We start from the raw sequence: 25744 nt of genomic DNA, 5'->3' as shown, positions 1-25744 counted from the left end.
TCTCCTGCGAACCTTGCAGAACTGGCACTCCTGAAAGACAGGATACTGCGGAGACATGGCTTAGCCACAGCCTGGGGGATGTTTCCAGAATGAGATTTTCACTGTGCAGCGGAGTGTGCGCTGATATGAAACTTCCTGGCAGGTTAAAACTGTGTGCCCGACCGAGACTCGAACTCGGGACCTTTGCCTTTGCGCGCAAGTGCTCTACCAGAGCTACCGAAGCACGACTCACGCCCGGTCCTCACAGCTTTACTTCTGCCAGTATCTCGTCTCCTACCTTCCAAACTTTACAGAAGCTCTCCTGCGAACCTTGCAGTATCCTTTCTTTCAGGAGTGCTAGTTCTGCAAGGTTCGCAGGAGAGCTTCTGTAAAGTTTGGAAGGTAGGAGACGAGGTACTGGCAGAAGTAAAACTGTGAGGACTGGGCGTGAGTCGTGCTTCGGTAGCTCTGGTAGAGCACTTGCCCGCGGAAGGCAAAGGTCCCGAGTTCGACTCTCGGTCGGGCACACAGTTTTAATCTGCCAGGAAGTTTCTTTTTCGATCGGTTCTTGAGTATTCCATAGCAGTCTCAAACCCTTACCAGGTTGAATTTATAGAAGAGATTGGATCCAGTTTCTGTTACCGTAACTGTGTTGGTGGCAGTAGGTGCCAGGTCACTATTAGCGCCTTAAAGGAAAGGAGGAGGCGGCTGTTATAGCGTTTGGCGGGCTGCGAGCAGCGCGGATGTTTGCTGTTGCAGCGTCAATAGGCGGTGGCCGCTCCAGATGTGTGCTCGTTAATTGAGGTGCGTGACGTCACCGGCACTAGGCTGGGGGCTGTACATCCATCACGCAGTCTGCACGGTACGCTCTCAGGGCGTCAGTTACTGTGTGAAGCGACACCCCACGATAGAAAAGTTCACATTATCAGACAGGAAGAACAGAGTACCTCGTATATGCTCGTTTGATTTGACAACCAGATGTACAGTATCAAAATGAAGATACCCGTTTTTATCCAGACTCCTTTTCAAAGATAGTATTTAAAGCCGTAATTCTTCTTGTTAAAGACTTTCAATGAAAATACTCGAGAATACCGTTAACCAAATTAAAATGCTCTGCCAGCTTGCACGAAATAAATCGTAGTAATAAACTTTGAGGTTTGCTGATGACATTGTAATTCTGTCAGAGACAGCAAAGGACTTGGAAGAGCAGTTGAACGGAATGGAGAGTGTCTTGAAAGGAGGATATAAGATGAACATCAACAAAAGCAAAACGAGGATAATGGAATGTAGTCGAATTAAGTCGGGTGATGCTGAGGGAATTAGATTAGGAAATGAGACACTTAAAGTAGTAAAGGAATTTTGCTATTTGGGGAGCAAAATAACTGATGTTGGTCGAAGTAGAGAGGATATAAAATGTAGACTATCAATGGCAAGGAAAGAGTTTCTGAAGAAGAGAAATTTGTTAACATCGAGTATAGATTTAAGTGTCAGGAAGTCGTTTCGGAAAGTATTTGTTTGGAGTGTAGCCATATATGGAAGAGAAACATGGACGATAAATAGTTTGGAAAAGAAGAGAATAGAAGCTTTCGAAATGTGGTGCTACAGTAGAATGCTGAAGATTAGATGGGTAGATCACATAACTAATGGGGAGGTATTGAATAGAATTGGGGAGAAGAGGAGTTTGTGGCACAACTTGACAAGAAGAAGGGACCGGTTGGTAGGACATGTTCTGAGGCATCAGGGGATCACAAATTTAGCATTGGAGGGCAGTGTGGAGGGTAAAAATCGTAGACGGAGACCAAGAGATGAATACAATAAGCAGATTCAGGAGGATGTAGGTTGCAGTAGGTACTGGGAGATGAAGAAGCTTGCACAGGATAGAGTAGCATGGAGAGCTGCATCAAACCAGTCTCAGGACTGAAGACCACAACAACAACAACAATAGAGATGGGGTCCCTCCACGCCCGCACCAACGTGGTGACCAGACCAAAAGTTCTACTGTCACCTCCGTCAACAAGTTAGTTATCTAGTAAGTGGATCACAGGATGCTGGGCTGTGATGTTATCCGTGCGTCTGGGTAAGACTACGCATTAACACGGTCTGTCAGGTGATAGATAGTGAACGAAACGCGAATGAGGGTAGCAATTTGAAGAGCAGAGGGAAAAAAGTGCCAAGGCTCGTGCCGTGGGAAAAAAACTTGTGCGACAGTGGGATGGGTAGGAAGAGCAGTAGTGGCTTACTAGCTGCGATAGTTCATGCAAGGTTGGATTTGCTAGTAAGGGTATCACGCATCATTACCGTGGTAAGCGATGGCGATTTATCCCAGTTGCTGCAGCCGCTGCATTCCTGGAACAATCAAGATCGTTATACAGGGTGTTACAAAAAGGTACGGCCAAACTTTCAGAAAACATTCCTCACACACAAAGAAAGAAAATATGTTATGTGGACATGTGTCCGGAGACGCTTACTTTCCATGTTAGAGCTCACTTTATTACTTCTCTTCAAATCACATTAATCATGGACTGGAAACACACAGCAACAGAACGCACCAGCGTGACTTCAAACACTTTGTTACAGGAAATGTTCAAAATGTCCTCCGTTAGCGAGGATACATGCATCCACCCTCCGTCGCATGGAATCCCTGTTGCGCTGATGCAGCCCTGGAGAATGGCGTATTGTATCACAGCCATCCACAATACGAGCACGAAGAGTCTCTACATTTGGTGCCGGGGTTGCGTAGACAAGAGTTTTCAAATGCCCCCATAAATGAAAGTCAAGAGGGTTGAGGTCAGGAGACCGTGGAGGCCATGAAATTGGTCCGCCTCTAACAATCCATCGGTCACCGAATCTGTTGCTGAGAAGCGTACGAACACTTCGACTGAAATGTGCAGGAGCTCCATCGTGCATGAACCACATGTTGTGTGGTACTTGTAAAGGCACATGTTCTAGCAGCACAGGTAGAGTATCCCGTATGAAATCATGATAACGTGCTCCATTGAGCGTAGGTGGACGAACATGGGGCCCAATCAAGACATCACCAACAACGCCTGTCCAAACGTTCACAGAAAATCTGTGTTGATGACGTGATTGCACAATTGCGTGCGGATTCTCGTCAATTGGGCCAACTGGCGGTGAATCGAGGAAGTACAGTACATACTGACGAAACTAAAATGAGCTCTAACATGGAAATTAAGCGTTTCCGGACGCATGTCCACATAACGTCTTTTCTTTATTTGTGTGTGAGGAATGTTTCCTGAACGTTTGGCCGTACGTTTTTGTAACACCCTGTATAGTAGTGGGAGACCGGCCATAGATCATCTCACTGTGTGGGGGGTGTGTGGGGCTTGTCTGCATGCAGTGTACGGTACGGCTTCCCTGCGTGGTGCCAGTTATTCGGCAGTGTGTTTCAGCTGGATATCCAGTAATGGCGTCAGATTAACAGGGGTTCACTTGTACCGTTGTGTTTGCGTGTGCTTGGCCATAGATGTTAGGTCCTTACAAGTATGTCTTTTGGTCTTTTATGTTTCCATCTATGGTTGTGGTCGTAGTTCCCCAGATTCAGAATAAACGGGTTCTGCGAGTGTCTGGAGTTTCTGTATAGTGTTCTGGTGAGTTTGTGAATTACCTCCGTGAGAGTCTCAAGTCGGTATTCCCGGTGAAGGTCCGCGATGCGTGTGTATCGTGGAGCATTGCTTATGATTTTGAGTACTTTGTTTTGTATGAGCTGCAGACTGCGCAGGCGTGTGGGCGCAGCGTATCCCCAGACAGGAGCTGCGTACATCATCAGGGGTCGAATAAGTGTCATGTGCATGGACCTCGACACTCTTCTGTTCAGTGTGCTACGCCAGTTGAGCATAGGGTAGAGCTGTTTGAGCCTCACGCTTGCTCGGTTGGTCATGTGTTGTATGTGGTCCCCCGAGAGTAATTTCCGTTCCAGCCAGACACCGAGGTATTTGACTTTTGCATGGAAACGTATTGGGCGTGCATGTAGAGTTATTGGTCTACAGTATCTGTGCTTGCGCAGTTGCTTCGGTCTTCTAGTGAACAGAACGGCTTCGCAATTGCCGACGTTTACTCTAACACGCCATTTCTCCAACCAAGGCTCAGCCACTCTGAGTGCAGTCTGTAAGCGTGACGTAATGTTTGATGGTTTCCAATCTTGCGCGAGGATGGCTGTGTCATCCGCGTAGATTGCCATCGTTGTGTTGTGTGTGGTTGGGAGATCGTCTATGTAGAGGTTAAACAGTAGGGGCCCTAGGATGCTTCCCTGGGGTACTCCCGCGTGTATACCGTGTCGTGTTGATTACATTGCCTGAAAAAAAAATCCAGAAGGGTAGGAGGAAACGGAATGAAACTTCAGGTTTTAAAGGGTATGTGATGTTAGTTCAGTGATTTCAGTACCGAGTCAGATTTACAGAGAACTTAGCAGTATAAGCCCATTTATCAATATGTTGTTGCATCTCTGTGGCCTGGGAATTTGCTCTGATACCGTTGGGAAGGGTATGACGAAGCCGTTGTATCCTCTCCCGAGGCAAGCAGGCCCACAACTGTTGCATGAGGTCCTTGATATCTCGGATACTGTTACTCTCACCGAGTAGACGTCGAAGATGGTACTACACGTGCTCTATGGGGGCCAGATCTTGGGATCTTGCTGGCCGTGGAAGTGCCTCAACATCACGCTGACGGTTCATAGACACATGTGCCATATGTGGATGAGCACTGTCCTGTTTAAAAAAAGGCACACTCAGAACGTCGCATGAAAGGTAACAAATGAGAACACAAGATGTTCGTGACATACTGTTGTGGCATCAGAGTTCCTTCAATCATTACCAGCCGCGATGGCTACCCACACATGAAGCCAGGAGTAACACAGCGGTACCTCTCCGAAACATTGGAAGAATGGGACCCCACCCCAAGTCGCCGCCATACTCGCCTACGATAGTGCAGAAGCAAACCTCACCGCTGAACACAATGCGACGCTATTCATCAGCAGTCCGTGCTTCACGGTTACCCCACCACTGCATTCGCAGCCGTTAGTGTTGTTGCGTTAACGGCATCCTACGCATAGGACGGTTGTTCCCTAGTTGGGCTGTTCGTAGTCTCGGACCAATGACACGGGATGACACAGAATGTTGCATTATTTGTTCTCGTACGGAAGGCGCGGTTGCGAAGGAGTTGCGATATGCTCGGTGTACAATACTACGATACTCCGTTGTGGTGGTTAGATGTGGTCGGTCGGAAACGACTATGCCTGTCCTCATGTTCCCACGCAGCCCAACATCGGGGCAGTGTCACATCAGAATGTCCCACAAATCTGGACCTGGAACGACTCGACCACCCGACCTAAATGAGACCGGCAGTGAAGTTCCTTTCAAACACTGTCAGATGCTGATAACCCTTTCTCTGAAGAGTACACAGGATCTCCATGTCCTTCACCATAATCACTCATCATCTGGCGCCATTTACGCACCTTATATACTCTACAGTCCTGGTAACAGTACTAAATTCACTGCGGTGGCTACTCTACAAATGGTTCAAATGGCTCTGAGCACTATGGGACTTAACGTCTAGCGTCATCAGTCCCCTAGAACTTAGAACTACGTAAGCCTAACTAACCTAAGGACACCACACAACACCCAGTCATCACGAGGCAGAGAAAATCCCTGACCCCGCCGGGAATCGAACCCGGGAACCCGGGCGTAGGAAGCGAGAACGCTACCGCACGACCACGAGCTGCGGACCGGCTACTCTACACTGCAACTTCAATCATTTACTTGTATGTATTTGTACGAAGTTACACTGACGTCTGACCATATCTTCTAGATGCCCCAGTTTTTTGACTGGCAGTGAATTTAAAACCGAACAATGTAGTTTACCTACCACTGTGATGGCTGGTATGTTGATGAGCATTCTTCTCTATATCTTCAAATCCTTATCCTCAACCGAGCTAGGTGGCGCACTGGTTTGCACACTGGACTCGCATTCGGGATAACGACGTTTCACACTCGCGTCCGGCCATCCTGATTTAGGTTTTCCGTGATTTCCCTAAATCGTTTCAAGTAAATGCCTGAATGATTCCTTTGAAAGGGCACGGTCGATTTCCTTTCCCATCCTTCCCCAATCCGACGGGACCGATGACCTCGCTGTTTGGCCCCCTCCCCCAAATCAACCTACCAACGTTACCCTCATGTGTATTCGACAAATGACCAGAAAAGCAAGAAGATTAGAATTTAACGTCCATGGTGTGGTCTGAATCAGAGCTCAAACGCGGATTGTGGATCGATGGGGATGGAGTTGCGGGAATGCAGCCGGGAACCGATGTCTCGACAAGTGAACATTCCATCATTTTGAAGGCAAAAAAAAATAAAGGAGAGATCATAGCAATTTTAACCCATGGTGGACGGAGTTACGATGAATCCCTGTTCTGCACTATCCCGGATGACCATCGTCGGCGAATATGGCAGTGACCTGGGGCAGGTTCCATTCTTCCAGTGTTTAGAAGAGGCACAGCGGTGTTGCTTCTGCGTCATCATGTGGAGAGCCATCGGGTGTGACTTCAGGTCACGGCTAGTACTGATGAGAGAACTCAGACGACACAACGATATATTACGGACATGTTGCGTCCTCAAGTGTTACCTGTCATGCGTCAGTATTGTGCATTTTTCAGCAGGATAACGCTCGTCCACACACGGATCGTGTCTCAGTTAAGTATATATGGCGGTAGTATCTGTTCCTGAAAGAACAGTTACCGTGGATGACCATGGTGCCCGTGGTGGCTCAGATGGATAGAGCGTCTGCCATGTAACCAAGAGATCCCGGGTTCGAGTCCCGGTCGGGGCACACATTTTCAACATGTACCCAATGAAGTACATCAACGCCTGTTTGCAGCTAGGGTGTCCATTTAATTATCATTTCATCTCAGTTAAGTGTCTGCGTGCTGCTGAGGTACTCCCGCGGCCAATAAGATCTCCAGGTCTGTGTCCAATAAAACATTTGGGGGACCAACTCGGAGGACGTTAACTCCGTCCCAACGACGATATCCAGGGTATCAAGGAGCAGTTAAGTTGCGGGCCAGCTTTCTGCAACAGAGGACACAACGGCTTCATAACACTCCCCTCCCTCCGCCCCCCCCCCCCCCCCGTCCAGGCCCCGAACGAATCAGTGCGTGATTCAGTGAAGTAACGTCGCATACCCTTTCAAACTGTGAAGTTTCCTCTCGTTTCCTCTTCCCCTTCTGGCTACTTTACTTTCTTTGTCAGGCCGTGTATTTTAAACTAGGTTGATTTAATGTTGTCAAGATAAATGTTTAAATTCTTGAACATCTTATACTTCAATGTGTGTAGAAGTATTACTGTTTGTTGTTGATCTCAGCACCAAAATTACAAGTAACGAATGGTAACGACTTAGGGTATTTAAAATGTGCCACTTGAACTCTTTTCTGCCGGGTGTTTCAGGTAGGATGCAAGCGCTATGTACAGCGTTGTGCGGGCGCTAATAGCGGAGAGGCAGCATCCAACCACAGCATTGCCACCGATCCGTTTCCGAACTTCGGCAGGTGGCGTATCGCGATTATAGCCGAATTAGAAGAGCTAGGAGCGGCCTTGGAAAGAATTTAGAGATAACCGTTACGTCATTTAGCACTGCATACTGTCGTATCGGTAGCAGCTCTTCCGTCGTACGCGACACACGCAATATTATTGTGGAATGTTTTGCAGGTGTCAGGTGGAATAATTTTTTGTGGATTGAAACACCTTATGGTAAGTCTTAAGCTATAAAAATGCTTTCTGGAAATCCACGTTCAGCGAAACAATAAAGGCCTTTCTTTCTTTTGGCCACAAAAGCATCTTTATCGATCTATACGCCCTTGTCTAGTGGGTCTCCGCTTATTTATTTCTGGAAGAAACATATTGCACATTCAGTGTTAATTGGAATATTGTTTTTAGAAATAGGCAAGTATATCTGCGCCTTTTGTCGCTGCGCATAGCTCCACCAAGAGAAGTGTCCGCTTGGAAGGACGACGGTGCACTTTGTAACTACTCCAGGTGCTATATGCCAAGGGTGTATTTGTTCTTATGAAGAGAAGAAAGTAGTACATACTATAAATAATATTCCATTTTCGTTTGCACTGAGTAGGTGTATAACTCACTTAGCCGCCCTCCCCCTTCCCCTACCGTCCTCTAAGAACAACGTGGCACAGTGCTGTCTGTGCACTGTTATGTAGGTCGAGCTGTATCTTAAAGGGTGTATTTAACTTTTAGCTCTTAGGATGGAACGAAAGTAATCAGTAACAAAAAAATGAATCTACTACAAGGATCGAGGTAACATAATAATAAGACACTGGACGCATATTCGTGAGGACAAGATTAAAGGCCGGCCGAGGTGGCCGAGCGGTTCTAGGCGCTACAGTCTGGAACCGCGCGACCGCTACGGTCGCAGGCTCGAATCCTGCCTCGGGCATGGATGTGTGTGATGTCCTTAGGTTAGTTAGGTTTAAGTAGTTCTAAGTTCTAGGGGACTGATGACCTCAGAAGTTAAGTCCCATAGTGCTTAGAGCCATTTTGAACAAGATTAAAGTCCCGACCGACGTTCCTCGTTCATATTTTCTGAGGTTGTCTATACTACTACAGGGTAATGCCGGGATGGTTCTTTCAGAACAGCCCAGTGCAGATTCATTCCCTCATTCTTGTCCATTCCAAGCCAGTGCCTCGCCAGCACGATGGGACGTTAAAATGTAACCATCCTTCAAGTTTCTTTCGTAGATACGGATAAAAATAAGATTGGCTACCTTCACTAAAATGATAACACGGCTACTGTTTTACCAAGTCGTGCATTAATCAGTTTCGCCGCTGATCTCTCACGTAGTCAGTAGGGAGCAACATTCGCTGTGGCATGTTTACGTTGAGAACGTCACCAAGTAGGCGCAAACAGCGATATCTGGCGGCGGCAGCAGACGCAAAAGGGCGGCTCTCGGTTCTGCCAAAGGGCAGCACTTCCGCTCAGATTACTCTCACAGAGGGCCATGTGGAAGGGCGCTGCTGCGGAGCCGAGGCGTTCCGTTATTGGTCAATAGTGGCGGACCGACACAAGTACTCGCGCCTCGCAAGCTTGTTAGGCACCGCACACGCCGACTGTGTAATCCAACTAAGTTTACATCTTACAGACCAAGAGTCCAACGCTCGTCATTAAGTAAAGAAAGTAATAATGGCTACGAACGGATAAACTTATTGGGTAAAGAGAGAATCTTTCACAATTTGTGTAGATTAAAATGCAGATGAATGTTCAGTGCTGGAAACAACACACGAGATACACAGAAGCGCTAAAGAAACTGGTACAGGCACGCGTATTCAAATATAGAGACAGGTAAACAAGCAGAATACGGCGATGCGGTCGGCAACGCCTATCTAAGACAACAAATGTCTGGTGCAGTTGTGCGATCGGTTACTCCTGCTGCAATGGCAGGTTATCGAGATGTAAGTTTGAACGTGGTGTTATAATCAGTGCACGAGCGATTGGACACAGGATCTCCGAGGTAGCGATGAAGTGGGGATTTTCCTGTACTACCATTTCACTAGTGTACCATGAATATCAGGAATCCGGTAGAACGTCAAATCTCCGACATCGCTGCGGACGGTAAAGGGTTCTGCAAGAACGTGACTAGCGATGACTGAAGAGAATCGTTCAACGTGACAGAAGTGCAACCCTTCCGCAAATTGCTGCAGATTTCAATGCTCGGCCATCGACAAATGTCAACGTGCGAACCATTCAACGAAACATCGTCGATATGTTCTTTCGGAGCCCACTCGTGTACCCTTGATGATTGCACGACAAAAGCTTTACGCCTCGCCTGGGTCCGTCACAACCGACATTGGACTGTTGATGACTAGAAACATGTTGCCTGGTCGGACGAGTCTCGTTTTGAATCGTATCGAACGGATGGACGTATACGGGTATGGTGACAGCCTCATGAATCCATGGACCCTGCATATGAGCAGGGGACTGTTTAAGCTGGTGGATGCTATGTAATGGTGTGGGGCGTGTGCAGTTGGAGTGATATAGGACCCCTCATACGTCTAGATATCACTCTGACAGGTGACACGTACGTAAGCATCCTGTCTGATCACCTGCATCCATTCATGTCTATTGTGCATTTCGACGGACTTGGGCAATTCCAGCATGACAATGTGACACCCCACAGGTCTAGAATTGCTACAGAGTGGCTCCAGGAACACTCTTGTGAGTTTAAACACTTCCGCTGGCCACCAAACTCCCCAGGCATGAACATTATTGAGCATATCTGGGATGCCTTGCAACGTGCTGTTCAGAAGAAATCTCCATCCCCTCGTACTCTTACGGATTTATGGACAGCCCTGCAGGATTCATGGTGTTAATTCCCTCCAGCAATACTTCAGACATTACTCGAGTCCATTCCAAGTAGTGTTGCGGCACTCCTGCGCGCTCGAGAGGCCGGACACGATATTTGGCATGTGCACCAGTTTCTGTGGCTCTTCAGTGTGGAATTCCAAACACCACTGACGGTCGGTTTCGTGAACCAGACGGCGGGCAGTACCTTCCGTCACTTTCATTGCACAGTGTACTTCCTCAGACACTGCTGACGGATCATTGTATCCTAATGGAAAGGGACTGAATTTGATACGGACAAGAGGGAGGATCTACACGTATCTGCCGTCTAAGTGGAATTCACACCTCCAGCCAGTTTGCCTTACGTTTTATAGGGAAATGGTAAAATCAGGATAATAATGCGTATTGATTTATATTACTAAAGCGAAGTGTGGGGGAGGGAAGAAATTGTCGCCGGCCGGAGTGGCCGAGCGGTTAAAGGCGCTACAGTCTGGAAGCGCACGACCGCTACGGTCGCAGGTTCGAATCCTGCCTCGGGCATGGATGTGTGTGATGTCCTTAGGTTAGTTAGGTTTAAGTAGTTCTAAGTTCTAGGGGCCTTATGACCACAGCAGTTGAGTCCCATAGTGCTCAGAGCCATTTGAACCATTTTTGAAGAAATTGTCACAACTTGACTAGAAGAATGGCATCAAGCAATCGTCAGTTTGGTAATGGAAGGAAGTGTGGTGGGTAAAACTAACAGAGGGACACCAAGGTTTGAATACACTAAGCAGGTTCAATTAGACCTAGATGGCAGTGGTTATGCAGAGATGGAAGCCTTCACAGGATAGAGTAACGTTTAGAACTGCAGCAAAACAGTACTGAAACTGAAGACGACGACGACAAAATCTATTTATTTGTTTATTTATTAGATGTAGTAAATGAACCTCGAAGGCACGACATCCTTAGCTGGTCGATCATACAGTTGGTGTGCATTTCAATTTCGTAAAGTTTCGTATCAGTGCTATTTTAAGTTTTCGTAAAATACTGCTACTACTGACTAGCTTTTTTACATATATGCTAACAAGAGAAAGTCCCCATCGCGCCCCCCTCAGATTTAGTGGTAAGATTGCCCAGTGTCAAACACTGAACACAAGTCGAGCATGAAAACAGGAACAAGTTGTACTTGAACTGTGAAAAAAGAAGCAAAATAGAAACAGTAAACGGTCCCAAGGTTAAAATGTTCAACATTGAGCGCACTTGAACAACAACGGCGTCGTGGTTATGTGGGCACGGTGTTGTCTCACTAATCACATTTACTTGTGCGGTTCTAGGCGCTTCAGTCTGGAACCGCGTGACCGCTACGGTCGCAGGTTCGAATCCTGCTTCGGGCATGGATGTGTGTGATGTCCTTAGGTTAGTTAGGTTTAATTAGTTCTAAGTTCTAGGCGACTGATGACCTCAGAAGTTAAGTCGCATAGTGCTCAGAGCCATTTACTTGTGACGGTAATACATTCTTACCACATGACTCATGTTCTATAACCAATGTACAGTATGACAATTGCCAACACTACAGAAGAACAGACAGTGAAGGACATGACGGAAAGTTCATAATTTTGTGAAACAAAAAAATAATGGTGCACGAGAAATATTTGAGCACGTCCTTCCGCTTCGCAGTCCAACCACGACGCCGTCGTTTTTGCCGATCGCTTTATGTTGCATATCTTGAGCTTGGACCGTTCACTCTTTCTATTTTGCTTCTCTTTTGACAGTTCAGTGCACCTTCTTCCTGTTTTCATGCTTTATCTATGTTCAGTTTTTACGGTCTATCCACTGGGCCATCTCACCACTAAATCTGAGGGGAGTGTGATGGATAGTTTCCCTCTTAAGAAAATAAGTACGTCGGTTAAACCTGGAGTTGTAACACTACCGTAAAATATCGTAAGTAAGCGTAGACTACGGTAATTTTCCTAGTAAACTTGGTCAGCTAAGATCGTATCTGCACTACCTGTACGTAAGGTGCGTTGCGTACATATCGGGCTTTATCTTTTATCTATCGCTTTATTTAGGGGTGCGATGAGTGTCTTACTAGATTCGCGTAGAAACGGGAAGTGGTAAACAGTCTAGAAGCTGAGTGAGGCTAAAGTCCCGCGTAACCTGCCGAATATCATTTTTTTATTTAAATTCCACAATGGTGTTATCATTGAAGTATTTAACGTATGTACCACTGCCAGGTAGTAAATCTGCTGTCTCTCTTATTGGTTTCGGGCATCTAGTTTCCAATTGTTTTCGTGCATTCGGGAGAGAACTGTGACCCAACTGCTAGCACAACTGCATTCCAACTTCTCGACCGCATGTGAAACGTTCAAAATTCTCATCCTTAAGTGAATCTTAAACAGTTATCGTCCTGTCGAATGTGAATCCTGCTCTTACTCCAGTTGCTGTTACGTGTTCTTGACTTACAAGAGTAAAACCGTGCCGGCCGCGGTGGTCTCGCGGTTCTAGGCGCTCAGTCCGGAACCGCGCGACTGCTACGGTCGCAGGTTCGAATCCTGCTTCGGGCATGGATGTGTGTGATGTCCTTAGGTTAGTTAGGTTTAAGTAGTTCTAAGTTCTAGGGGACTGGTGACCACAGCTGTTAAGTCCCATAGTGCTCAGAGCCATTTGAACCATTTGAAGTAAAACCGTGTAACATTCTGACGACCACAGTGATACTTTCTCTCGATTGAGAAGTCTGTTCCGCACTGATTAGGTGCTTATCACACGAAATTCTTGTTCTTTTATACAATGTATTTAAATGATGTGGAGCATGAACTTTAAATTATTTCTGTCCCCCTATATTTAGTTTTGATAAACGTAATGCAATACACTGTTGCGGACAAACAAGAAAAATGCTTTCCTGAATAATATCCTGGCCGATCTGTCGTTAGTTTGAAGTTTCTTTGGGAGGAAAAAACATCAGAATATGTCAGATGGAGAGTCATTAGCAAATACGGAAAGACTAAAGCGTGCCAAAGAACACTGTCACGTACTTTTATAATTTCTCATCTGTATTAACGACGCAGTAGACATAAGATATCGCTTTACATGTTCGGGGACTGTGTAATCATCTGCTGTGCATCCGAAAGAACAGACCACTATATATCGTAGTTTGTTCTTTACATATAAGGTGATGACGACCATAGATTCATTCTTTCAGTGTTGATACACACCAATCCCGATCTCTTGCGGGAATCCGGAATGGCGAGTAAGGGGTTCATGGGTATGTGACGCTACGCTAGTAGTGTGGAAAAGCCTGGGACTGGGGTCGGTTGGGAAGCGTGCTCGGGTGGCCAACGTGATTAACCCTCTTAATACGAAGGAAGGTGGGTACTTTGTGCCCATCCTTTGAAATATTGTAAGACGGCCAGATAATTAATATTTTAAAATTTAAAAAAAAATATTTATTGTTTTTAATTAATTCTTCTACCAGATTCTATAAATATTATAAATTTTTAGGTAAAGTTAGCCAAAAAATTTAATTCTTAATTGCAGACGTCACTTACCACACTGAATGACGTATTCAATACTTTCAGGTTCAGAAACTTACCTACCCATCAATATCTTTTTAAAAAAATGTTTGCTACGGTCGCAGGTTCGAATCCTGCCTCGGGCATGGATGTGTGTGATGTCCTTAGGTTAGTTAGGTTTAAGTAGTTCTAAGTTCTTGGGGACTGATGACCACAGCTGTTAAGTCCCATAGTGCTCAGAGCCAAAAAATATGTTGTGAGTAAAAGTCAACAACAATTAATGACATTTACATTTTAAAAATTTTTTGTGGTTTTAGTAGTGTAACCCGAGCTGGATAGTACACATTACAGAAAGCGCGTTGATATTGCTAAGAGATATTTCCCTCACTGGCACAGATTTTCACCTGGTACCATTGATTCATTTCAATCCCCAAATGCTGCTAATGCCATTGAAAATACTTTAAATAAGTGCTCGAATGGCCACTGGATCACATAAGGTGTCTGTTCTTTCGGACATGAAATAAAATCGTCATAACTTCTGAACGGTTTGCGTTAGGACGTTCAAACTGCACGGTTGGCCGCAGGGCATGATGGGAATGAGTATGCGCAAGTGTGGTTTGGTTTATCGACGAAGCCCACTTTCATTTGGATGGGTTCGTCAATAAGCAAAATTGGCGCATTTGGGGGACTGAGAATCCACATTTCGCGATCGAGGAGTCTCTTCACCCTCAACGGGTGACTGTGTGATGTGCAGTGTCCAGTCAAGGAATAATCGGTGCGATATTCTTTGATGGCACGGTGACTACCGAACGGTACGTGAAGACTTTGGAAGTAATTTAATCCCCAGTATCCAAAGTGACACTGATTTCAACAGAATGTGGTTCATGCGAGACAGAGCTTTACCCCATCGAAGCAGGAGAGTGTTTGATGTCCTGGAGGGGTACCTATGGCTCTGGGATACCCAGACGCCACTGGGATTAGTGTCGATTGGCCGCCATATTCTCCAGATCTGACCACATGCGACTCCATATTTAAAAAAAAGGCCTACAGCAATAACCTCAAAATCATTGCTGAGCTGAGAACAGCCATTCAGTAGGTCATCGACAGCATCGACGTTCGGACACTTCAACGGGTCATGCAGGATTTCGCTATTCATCTGCGCCACATCATCGCCAGTGATGGCAGGCATATCGAACATGTCATAACCTGAATTCGAATATCTGTAGTGACGTTTGCATGTTGAATAATGTGTGTACACTCCGTATTTTGTAATTAATTTACGTTTTTTTCATATAGTTCAATAATTATCACCTTGTACATATAACACACTACAGCAGAAACACTTTCTGGCGTTCTCTATCATTGAGGAACGTAGGAAAGGAAGCTCTTGGTAAAATTAGAGTATTATAAATTTTGATATTTAGAGAAGTGTTTCCTCTTTAATTCACTGTTTATTGACTATAAGACGTTTGCGTGAATCTTAAACAGTTGAAACGTATCTGATGTGGCGGAAGATCACTTTTATGGGCCAACCTTCTCGTCATATGGCTCTGGTATTGCAATGATTACGTTTGTTCGTACAACGTGGTACCAGTGAAGACGATCTCTATACATGAAATTACCAACTGCATCTTTATTAATGGTTCAAATGGCTCTGAGCACTATGGGACTCAACTGCTGAGGTCATTAGTCCCCTAGAACTTAGAACTAGTTAAACCTAACTAACCTAAGGACATCACAAACATCCATGCCCGAGGCAGGATTCGAACCTGCGACCGTAGCGGTCTTGCGGTTCCAGACTGCAGCGCCTTTAACCGCACGGCCACTTCGGCCGGCATCTTTATTAATAAAGTTAAATCAAGTTTCCTCATAAAAGAGAACATTTTTCGTGACTGCGTGAGCTTAAATTAAATAGTTCATAGTTAAGCAGAGATGCTTAGATAATTACTGATAGTTTGTTTCTGTTTTATTTTCAGGCAGAGACGCTTCCACACATGAGCGTGAAACCATTGTAGCTGACGTCAGTTACAGGTAGGAAAAAAAATTTCTAAAGAACAGTCCGTAGCTACGTGTATAGTCTCATAAGCTGATCCACGTTTTCCTCTCGTGTCTGGTAACAAAGAAACAGGTAACAGATATTCAACCTGATTACATCTTACATACCCTCAGTGCAGGTAGGGGAAAGGGCGAAGATCTCTTGGTACGTCAGGGGAAGAATTTTGTATCTCAGAAAATATAACCGTTCAGTATTACTATAGGAATGAGACTGCCCTTTGCGCTCACTTACATACGTAACTAATAACGGGGCGTTCCTAAAATACCCGAGCTGGAGTCGATGTATCTTGCTAGTATTTCCTCAACGTATATTTCCGCGATGTGTGGCATGGTGAGACATTGATAGGACAGTACTCATCAGACAGTTAGTTAACAAATGAGACTGGAATGTATCTGAGTGTAATTTAATCAGCAAATATTACATTTTTTAAAATTTAACTTCTTAAGTGTTCGAAGGAGCTTAAGGCAGGTCGTCCATGAGAGTCTCCAGCCACAGACGAAGATTAACATGCTTATAAGCCGTTTAAACAGGCGGCGGAATGCAAGTCATCTGCAACGAACCTTCAATAAACGAAAGTTATCAATCTGTACTGTTCACAGTTTCAATGTAGAGGTAGCCTCTGTGTACGAATAGAGCAAACTTTGTTTTCGTTTTTTCTTTAGTCTTAATTGTGATTCGAATGTAATAACGTACGTGTTTCAATCTTCAGGGACTAAGAGATATGAAATATCCACATATACAATGACGGCTAAAAAAAAAAAAAAAAAAAATAAAAAAAATCAAAAAAAATCGCAACACAAAAAATAATTAATGTAGAGCGATGAAACTTTGGGAATACATTTCTCTAAGTTTCACCAGCTGCGACATTGTCGCGTGTATTAACAGTGATCCAATACTGTCGAATGTTTTTTATTCCAGTCTTTGATCACAATATCAATTCTTTTGGGGATGACCGGTTTCAGTCAGTAATGACCATCCTTATATCTTTTCTACACCATGCCCTAAAGTGATAAGGCCGTAATGGCATCATCAAAACATATAAATATACTCAGCACAGCATCGTCACATAGATCTAAAATAAGGTGTAGAACAGGCCACATCGTCCACAAAATGTGTGGACGATGTGGCCTTTTCTACACCTTGTTTTAGATCTATGTGACGATGCTGTGCTGAGTATATTTATATGTTTTGATGATGCCATTACGGCCTTATCACTTTAGGGCATGGTGTAGAAAAGATCTGAGAATGGCCATTACTGACTGAAACTGGTCATCGTCAAAAGAATTGATATTGTGATCAAAGACTGGAGTAAAAAAAAACATTTGATTTGCCTAAGTAACATATTTAAGTTACTAACATTGCAAGACCACGGTTAATGTAAGCGCAAGATAATACATTGCAAATGTGAAATGCTGGTACATTAATAACCGGTGTAACCACCAGAATGTTGAATACAAACATGAATCCACTGTGTTGTACAGTTGCCAGGTGTCAATTTGTGGATGGAGTTCCATGTCTGTTAAACTTGATGGGTCAATACAGGGACGGTTAATGCTGTTTGTCGCTACGGTCGCAGGTTCGAATCCTGCCTCGGGCATGGATGTTTGTGATGTCCTTAGGTTAGTTAGGTTTAACTAGTTCTAAGTTCTATGGGACTAATGACCTCAGCAGTTGAGTCCCATAGTGCTCAGAGCCATTTGAACCATTTGAACCAATGCTGTTTGTGGATGACGCTGGAGTTGTGGTCCGATGATGTCTCGTATGTGCTAGATTGGAGACAGGTGCGGTAATCGAGCAGGCCAAGGCGATATGTCGACACACTGTAAAGCATGTTAGGTAACAATAGCGGTACGTGGGTGAGCGTTATCATTTTGAAAAACACGCCCTGGAATGCTGTTCACAAATGGCAGCACAACTGATCGAATCATCACACTGACGTACAAAATTAGTCAGGGTGCGTGGGATAACCACGAAAGTGCTCCCGTTATTATACGAAATCGTACCCCAGACCATAGCTCTTGGTGTAGGTCCAGTGTGCCTAGCATGCAGACAGGCTGGTTGCAGGCCTCTACTGGCCTCCTCCTGACCAATACACGGTCATCACTGGCACCGAGGCAGAACCAGTTTTCATCAGAAAATAGAACAGACCTTCCCCCTGCCCTTCAATGAGCTCTCGCTTGACACCAATGAAGTTGCAAATGGCGGTAGTCTGGGGTCAGTAGAATGCACGGTATAGGCTGTCTGTCTCGGGGCTGTCCTGGAAGTAACCGATTTGCAACAGTTGGTTGTGTCATTCTGGTGCCAGCTGCTGCTCAAATTGCTTCTGCAGATTCAGTACGATGCGCCACAGCCATATGCCGAACGTGATGGTTTTCCCTCTCTGTAGTGCCGCGTGGCCGTCCGGAGCCCGGTCCTCTAGCGATCGTTCATTCTCGTGACCACCACGGCCAGCAATCATGTACAGTGCCTACATTCTTGCCAAGTGTTCCTGCTGAGGCGAAACTTGAATAGACGCCTACCAACTTTCGTTTATGTGGCACAACTCCTCCTTGGTGCAGCGACTCTTTTTTCCGTTAGCGTATGTAAGCTATACATCTCAGTGTCGTGGTCTAGGATTTATGGCATGGGTACGATTTGCATTGGCGGACGTTCTAATCTCAATTTCGCGCTGTTAGCCTCGCCGATGAGCGCCCGTAGACCGCCTATTGAGCTCGATTTCCTCCGAAACAGTTCTTCGACGGGAGGGAGCTAACAACCTAACGTCTCGTCGACAACGAGTTAGTTGGAAACGTTTTGGGGAAGGAATTAGCTGTGGTGTTATCCAAGGATTGATGGAGATTCGTTTAGCAACCGCTAAAGCTTCATGGAGATGCTCAACCAGTTCCAGGGGCACACGCTGCAAGAGAGGCGTTGTGCATCACGGTGTGGCTCACTGTTAAAGTTTAGAGCGTACGTTCCTAACGCGCTGCTTCCTGGACTCGGGTAGGCGCGCCGGCCCCGGGTCGAATCCGCCCGGCGGATTAACGACGACGGTCGGTGTGCCGGCCAGCCTGGATGTGGTTTTTAGGCGGTTTTCCACATCACGCTAGGTGAATACCGGGCTGTTCCCCACGTCCCGCCTCAGCTACACGTCTCGCAGACATTTGAAACACATTCACACTATTTCACGATTTACACTAAACGCAGACAGCTGAGGTACACTAATTCCTTCCCGGGGGGATATGGGGTGGCGGCAGGAAGGGCATCCGGCCACCTCTTAAAATTAATGTTCCTAGAAGAGTCAGCCAGTATGTTGCTTCTTCCTACATAAAGGTAGGCAAAGTTCCACGTTCTGGGTGTAGATGGACCAGCCGCACCCGACCGACCGTTGTGTCATCCTCTGTCACTGACTCATTGGATGCGGTATAGAGGGGTATGTGGTCAGCACATTGCTGTCCCGGACGCTGTCTGATCAGTCTAGTAGCTGCCCCATACCAGTCCTCCCACCAAGTAAAAACACTGGCGCTACCGGGAATCGAACCCGGGTCCTCCGCATGACAGTAAGTGCGCTGACGACTCAGCTACAGAAGTGGAATTCTTCCTACGTATATTTCGCGAAAAGACCATGAAGGTAGAATTAGAGAGATTGGAGTTCACACAGAGGCTTACTAACAAACTTTTTCCCGCAAAGCATTCGAGACTGGAACAGGAAAAGGAGGAAGTGACAGTGACGGATGAAGTATCATCCGCCATACACTGTGAGTGAATTTGTGAATTCCTAAGGGACCAAGCTGCTGAGGTCATCGGTCCCTAGACTTGCACATTACTGAAACTAACTTATGCTAAGAACAACACTAACACCCATGCCCTAGGGAGGACTGGAAACTCCCGCGGGAGGGGCCGCACAGTCCGTGACATGACGCCTCCAACCGCGCGGCCACTCCACGCGGCCCGCCATACACTTTAAGGAGGCTTGCGGAGTGTAGATGTAGATGTAAGGAACTATCCCAGCATTGGGTCTTTTACAGTTTACGTTTCTCAGCTGTAACGACGAGTTCGTTTGTTTCGCCGTATGATACTGCACTTGGCGGTTATTTGCTCCGCGCGACCGCTACGGTCGCAGGTTCGAATCCTGCCTCGGGCATGGATGTGGGTGATGTCCTTAGTTTAGTTAGGTTTAAGTAGTTCTAAGTTCTAGGGGACTGATGACCACAGCAGTTTTAAGTCCCATAGTGCTCAGAGCCGTTTGATTATTTGCTGTGTAATGACAAAAAAAAACCACCTGCTCTTAGAGCTTGGATAGTAGACGACATGCTTTCAGCTGAAAGGTTATCTAGATCAGCACCTCCAGCAACTTTTCCAGAAATGTAAGTGTCTATTGTCGATGAGTGACAAAAGTCCCATCATAATCTCGTCAATAGCTTCATTGAAATGAACTACGCCGGCCGCGGTGGCCGTGCGGTTCTAGGCGCTCCAGTCCGGAGCCGCGCTGTTGCTACGGTCGCAGGTTCGAATCCTGCTTCGGGCATGGGTGTATGTGATGTCCTTAGGTTAGTTAGGTTTAAATAGTTCTAAGTTCTAGGGGACTGATAACCACAGCAGTTGAGTCCCATAGTGCTCAGAGCCATTTGAACCATTTTTGAAATGAACTACGATGTGCGGATGCGAAGCGGTATCACTCGTTCTCGATGCCGATATACGGGCGGGAGGTTATGGCTGCCTCGCCAGTTTCCGATCAATTTCGCTAATGCAAAAAATTGCCCTGACGAGATGGTGTAAGAGCTATAGAGTACCTACGTCAGTATAGCTAGCATATTTACAGTATCTGTAAGTGAATCATTTATATTTAATAATAAAGCGTATTAAAAGGTTTCGACCTCTGTATGAAGCCTACAAGGTTGATTATCCGAGAATTCTTGTGTTGTCGTCAAAATTCCGTAACGGTATACGCCTAGCGGAGTGTCGTTAATGCTTTTTCAGGGAAAAGCGATTCATCAGAATTGGGCGCCGTCATGTGACGCAGGCGCCAGTGCTCACCAGCTCTGTGCTTTCAGCTCAACATTCTGTAAATTATATTCCGACTTGTCCCATGACTAACAAGGGAACTTTCCCAAATGTAAATAACCGATCTTGATTAAAGGAAGCGGATGCGCATAAGGGACAAAATAATGAAATACGAAATTTTTGTTTGTGTCCAGTTTCATTTTTAAAGGATAAAAAACACCGCGAAAAGTAACTGGGTGTATTAACCCTAGGACGCCCAAGCCTTTTTTTCTAACTTGGATGCCTAAGGGGGGGGGGGGGGGGGGGGTTTGGCGAGCCCACAGGTATTAAATAAGTTTACTGACGAAAAATTACAACTTTCCAAATGGTTTATGTATTTTAACTAAGGCATCGGTTTATAAATGTTGTTAATTGTTATAAATATTGGATTGAGTGAATAAAAAATTGACATATTGCAATACAAAATACAGATGTGTTCATATACAATAGACTGCTCCGAGTCATCAACTTCAAGGCAAGAGACACACTTCACAATTTTTTTCTGAATGTGTGTTACACACATATTTATGACGCTGTCCACAATACTGTTTTGGTTTACTTAGATTGTTGTACTTCTGCTTCTTTGTTTTAGCTTTTCTTACACAAATATGGCACCGTCCTTTCCCTGCAGGAGGCTGACATGCTTCTGTTGTCACTTCTTTGATTTTCTTTTGTAGAATAGTCTCCATTGATTGAACAATTTGGTTAGATAACCCTCTTACATTGGCACTTCTTTCTTCTACCTGCAATTTCACTAGTTCCATCCCAGCTTGCAGAAGATAAAATTTACGTTTGTTGTGTTTCGTTTCGTTCCATCTTGGATGTTGCTGGATGAATATGGTGGTTGCATTGATAGCACAACTGTCGATGAGAGAGTAAAATATAGATAGAGGCCATCTCTTTGTTCCCCTCTTGCGGGTGTACATACGCGCCATTTGATCAATGGTATCAATTCCACCTTTAGTGGAATTATAATATGCATTTATCTCGGTTTTATTCTTCTCTCCTCCAACAGAGCCCTTATCTTGGTGCATTGTTGACACCATCAGTAACTTTTTACTTGGTTTCGTTTTTGCTGTGTAGGACACCAAAGTTACTGGAGGCCTACGTGTTGGGAACTGCACTAACTCACTGCAAGTTTACAAGATAAATAACAGCTGACTGACATCAACAATCACTTCCTCTGAAAGTAAACAGATTGTTGTGAATATCAAGAATACCAACCAACAAGAAACTAACTTGCATTGTTGTAGAGATGAGAAATACGAAATCCTACTAAGGGAAATTTTCTATAGCATGGAAGCCTAAGGGGGGGGGGGGTTGTTGGACCCATAATAAGTTTATTTATTTTTTCTTTCAAAGCAGGAATTTTCTATAAAATATATTGACACTAACGTTTCATAAAATAGCCAACAAACAATAACTCAAAGGGAATATATAATATGAAAGTTACTTGGGCAAAAGCAGGGGACATAAAAAAATTGTGGGTTCAGCGAACCCCCCCGTCCTCCCCCCTTAGGCGTCCTAGGGTTAAGTATGGAGTGTGTTTTATATTGTGTGCCCCGTCGTGTATATTATATGAAGAAACTTAGTTCATTTTATGTGTATAGTGTAAAAAAACAAGTTATGTTTTAAACATTTCTATTCAGATTATCGTTATTATAATGATTTTGTATAGTAATAATAAGTTACTTACTATTTTCGAGTAACAAAATACATGCTTGTGAAATAGTAAACCAAAAAATAAACAAACATGAATGTAAAACGTAAAATAAAAAATTAAAATATGAAACTTGTATAATTACAATAAATAATTAGAACAACAATGAATGAATGTTTAGATATTTTAATTAGGTACATTGAAAATACTCTCACAGCACATAGTTTACAGATTATTTTCCAGAAATGGTGTTTCAGAAACCAGCTTTATTACACATGGATGTATGTGGCTTGAAAGCTTCTTTAATTGATATTGTAACAAAATTTTTCATTTTTCAAAATTAATGATCGTGGGATATTTTGCAAAATTTCATATTATTACAATAGTTCATTATACCTTTTTTAGCAACGGTAATTACGTATGAACTGTTCTATGAAGAACATTTTTTTATATATCATTGTTTCGAAGATATTTCCTCTCAACCAAATAATGGAAAATTACCTTTCTGGGTGTATTTTACCCCTTAAAAGTGAAATTGGGTTTAAACGAAAAAATAGGCATTGCATTGTGTTACCCCGTGTGCACACCCACCAGGTTTCATCACGATCGTCTACTTACACTTTGAAATGTTCCTCTGCATGTTGCTGTGGCCTGCATGGTCCCAAGGAACCTGATAAAAAATACATAAATAAATAACTCAACAATGTATTTCGAGAGACATTGGTCTCATCAAGTTGTCGACACTCAGATCATGTGATTAAAACACAAAAAACTGTAACAAATTTTCGGCGTAAATAAAATGAAACAGTGTGGACTATGGACCCTCGTCTTAATTTAAGTCGTCCACTTCCGTTTTTGTCGGTCCCATCGCAGACCGCAAACGTGCACCAGATGGTTTTCTCTTCATTAGCTGTGAGCACCAAAGAGTGGCCGGCCGAAGTGGCCGAGCGGTTCTAGGCGCTACAGTCTGGAACCGCGCCTGCCTCGGGCATGGATGTGTGTGATGTCCTTAGGTTAGTTAGGTTTAAGTAGTTCTAAGTTCTAGGGGACTGATGACCTCAGCAGGTAAGTCCCATAGTGCTCAGAGCCATTTGAACCATTTTGAACCAAAGAGTGTCCATTTGACACTTCTCGTGGTGACCTGGCGTAGTTGTTGGCTGCAGTGCCCTAGGTATTACCGTGTATGCGCAGCTATTGATGGAATCGCCCTATTCTTATCAAGTGCGACATTTTTACTCTCTCTCTTATGACTGAGAAGTCGACGTGATGTTAATCTTTAACCTTTCTCCCTTCATTCCATACATTTTATTTTCTGTACCAGAATAGTCATCCCAGCGTAACAAGTTATTCTGAAAGTACGCCAGATGCGAAACATGAATCCAGCTTCTTATACGGGACTACTGTTTCTACATCGGCACTGAGGTGACAGAAGTCATAGGCTAGCGATGTGCACATAAATGGAAGGCGGTAGTTTCGCGTATACAAGGTATAAAACGGCAGTGTATTGGCGGAGCTGTCATTTGTGCTCAGGTGATTCATGTGAAGAGGTTTCCGACGTGATTAGGGCCGCACGACGGTAATTAACAGGCTTTGAACGCGGACTGATAGTTGGAGATACAAGCATTGTACATTCCATTTCGGAAATCGTTAGAGAATTCAGTATTCCGAGATCTACGAGGTTGATTAAAAAGTAATGCCTCCACATTCGTAATTCTTCAACAGTTGGCAGCATTGGTATGCGACAGGTACTGTCCTGTTCCGCAGCCTCTTCTCTGCAGCTCCAGTTGGCGGGAAGCCTTAGCATTGAATGTTTGTGTTGTTACAGTGTAAAGTATGGAACCCTGCGCAGACGGTCGGTCAATGCGATTTAAGCAACGTGCAGCCATTGAATTCTTGAGAGCAGAAGGTGTCACCCCAAAGGAGATTCATCAGAGAACGAAAGCAGTCTATGGTGATTGTGTTGATGTGAGTACTATGCATCGTTGGGCGAGTAAGTTTAAAGATGTTGAGGCGGGAACATCTCACCTGGATGACAAACAAGGAGTTGGATGTCCTGTGACAGCAACCACCGAGTTTCACAAGCAAAATGTTGACAGACTGATTAGGACGATCATCGTATCACTCAGAGAGAAACTGCAAGCACAATCGTCATTTCACAAGAACGTGTGGCCATGATTTTTCTAGCTCAGGGCTGCGTCTTGAATTTCTTTTTCTGGGGCGAGTCTTTGTGTCGATATTCCATAGACTGGTGTTTCGTCTCCGGGTCGTAATGGTGTACCCACGTTTCGTCTCCTGTCACAGTTGAATGGAGAAAGGCGTCACCTTCGTTCTCGTAACGCGAGAGGAGTTCCTGGCAATTTTCAAGTCTGTGTGCTTTCATTTAAGGGGTCAGCATCCGGGGTACCCATCGTGCACAGATCTGCCGATAGCCAAGCAAAGCAATAATGTGACCCACACGTTCTTGTGAAATGCTGATTGTGCTAGCAATTTCTCTCTGACTGATACGACGATCGTCCAGAGTCAATCAGTTAACATTTTGCTTGTGAACTCGTTGGTTGCTGTCACAGGACGTCCAACTTTTTGTCTGACACACAGATCAGACGTTTGCGACTCAACATCGTTAAACTTACTCGCCCAACGATGCACAGTACTCACATCAACACTATCACCATAAACTGCTATCACTCTCTGATGAATCTCCTTTGGGATGACGCCTTCTGCTGTCAAGAATTTAGTGACTTCACGTTGCTTAAATCGCACTGACCGACCGTCTGCGCAGGGTTCCATACTTTACACTGTAACAGCACAACCGTTCAATGCTAGGGCTTCCCGCCAACTGGAGCCGTAGAGAAGAGGCTACGGAACAAGCTAGTACCTGCCGCATACCAATGCTGCCAACTGTTGAAGAGTTACGAAGTTAGAGGCATTACTTTTCAGTCAACCCTTGTACAATGTCAAGAGTGTTCCGAGAATACCAAATTTCAGGCTTTACCTCTCAACTACGGATATCTCAGTGGCCGACGCCCTTCACTTAACAACCAAAACAGCGGCGTTAGCTCTAACAGACAAGCAACACTGCGTGAAATAAACGCAGAAATCAATGTAGGACGTACGACAAACATGTCCGTTAGGACAGTGCGGCTAAATTTGGCGTTAATGGGCTATGACAGCAGACGACCG

At 44.8% G+C, this 25744-nt stretch overlaps 1 protein-coding gene across 2 annotated transcripts in view; it reads left to right on the top strand.

Annotated features, from left to right (window-relative positions):
• The window catches only part of LOC124554770 (laminin subunit beta-1), a 357587-nt gene that overhangs the window by 44690 nt on the left and 287153 nt on the right, over nucleotides 1–25744 (top strand). For both annotated transcript variants that reach the window (XM_047128416.1, XM_047128415.1), the window contains exon 2: nucleotides 15803–15857. The gene's annotated coding sequence lies outside the window, so the exon portion shown is untranslated. The remainder of the gene's footprint in view (nucleotides 1–15802; nucleotides 15858–25744) is intronic.

This window comes from Schistocerca americana, chromosome X (assembly GCF_021461395.2).
Source record: "Schistocerca americana isolate TAMUIC-IGC-003095 chromosome X, iqSchAmer2.1, whole genome shotgun sequence".
Taxonomy (NCBI): domain Eukaryota; kingdom Metazoa; phylum Arthropoda; class Insecta; order Orthoptera; family Acrididae; genus Schistocerca; species Schistocerca americana.
Note: the sequence above shows the minus strand (reverse complement) of the source record. Positions and strands in the feature narration are given on the sequence as shown.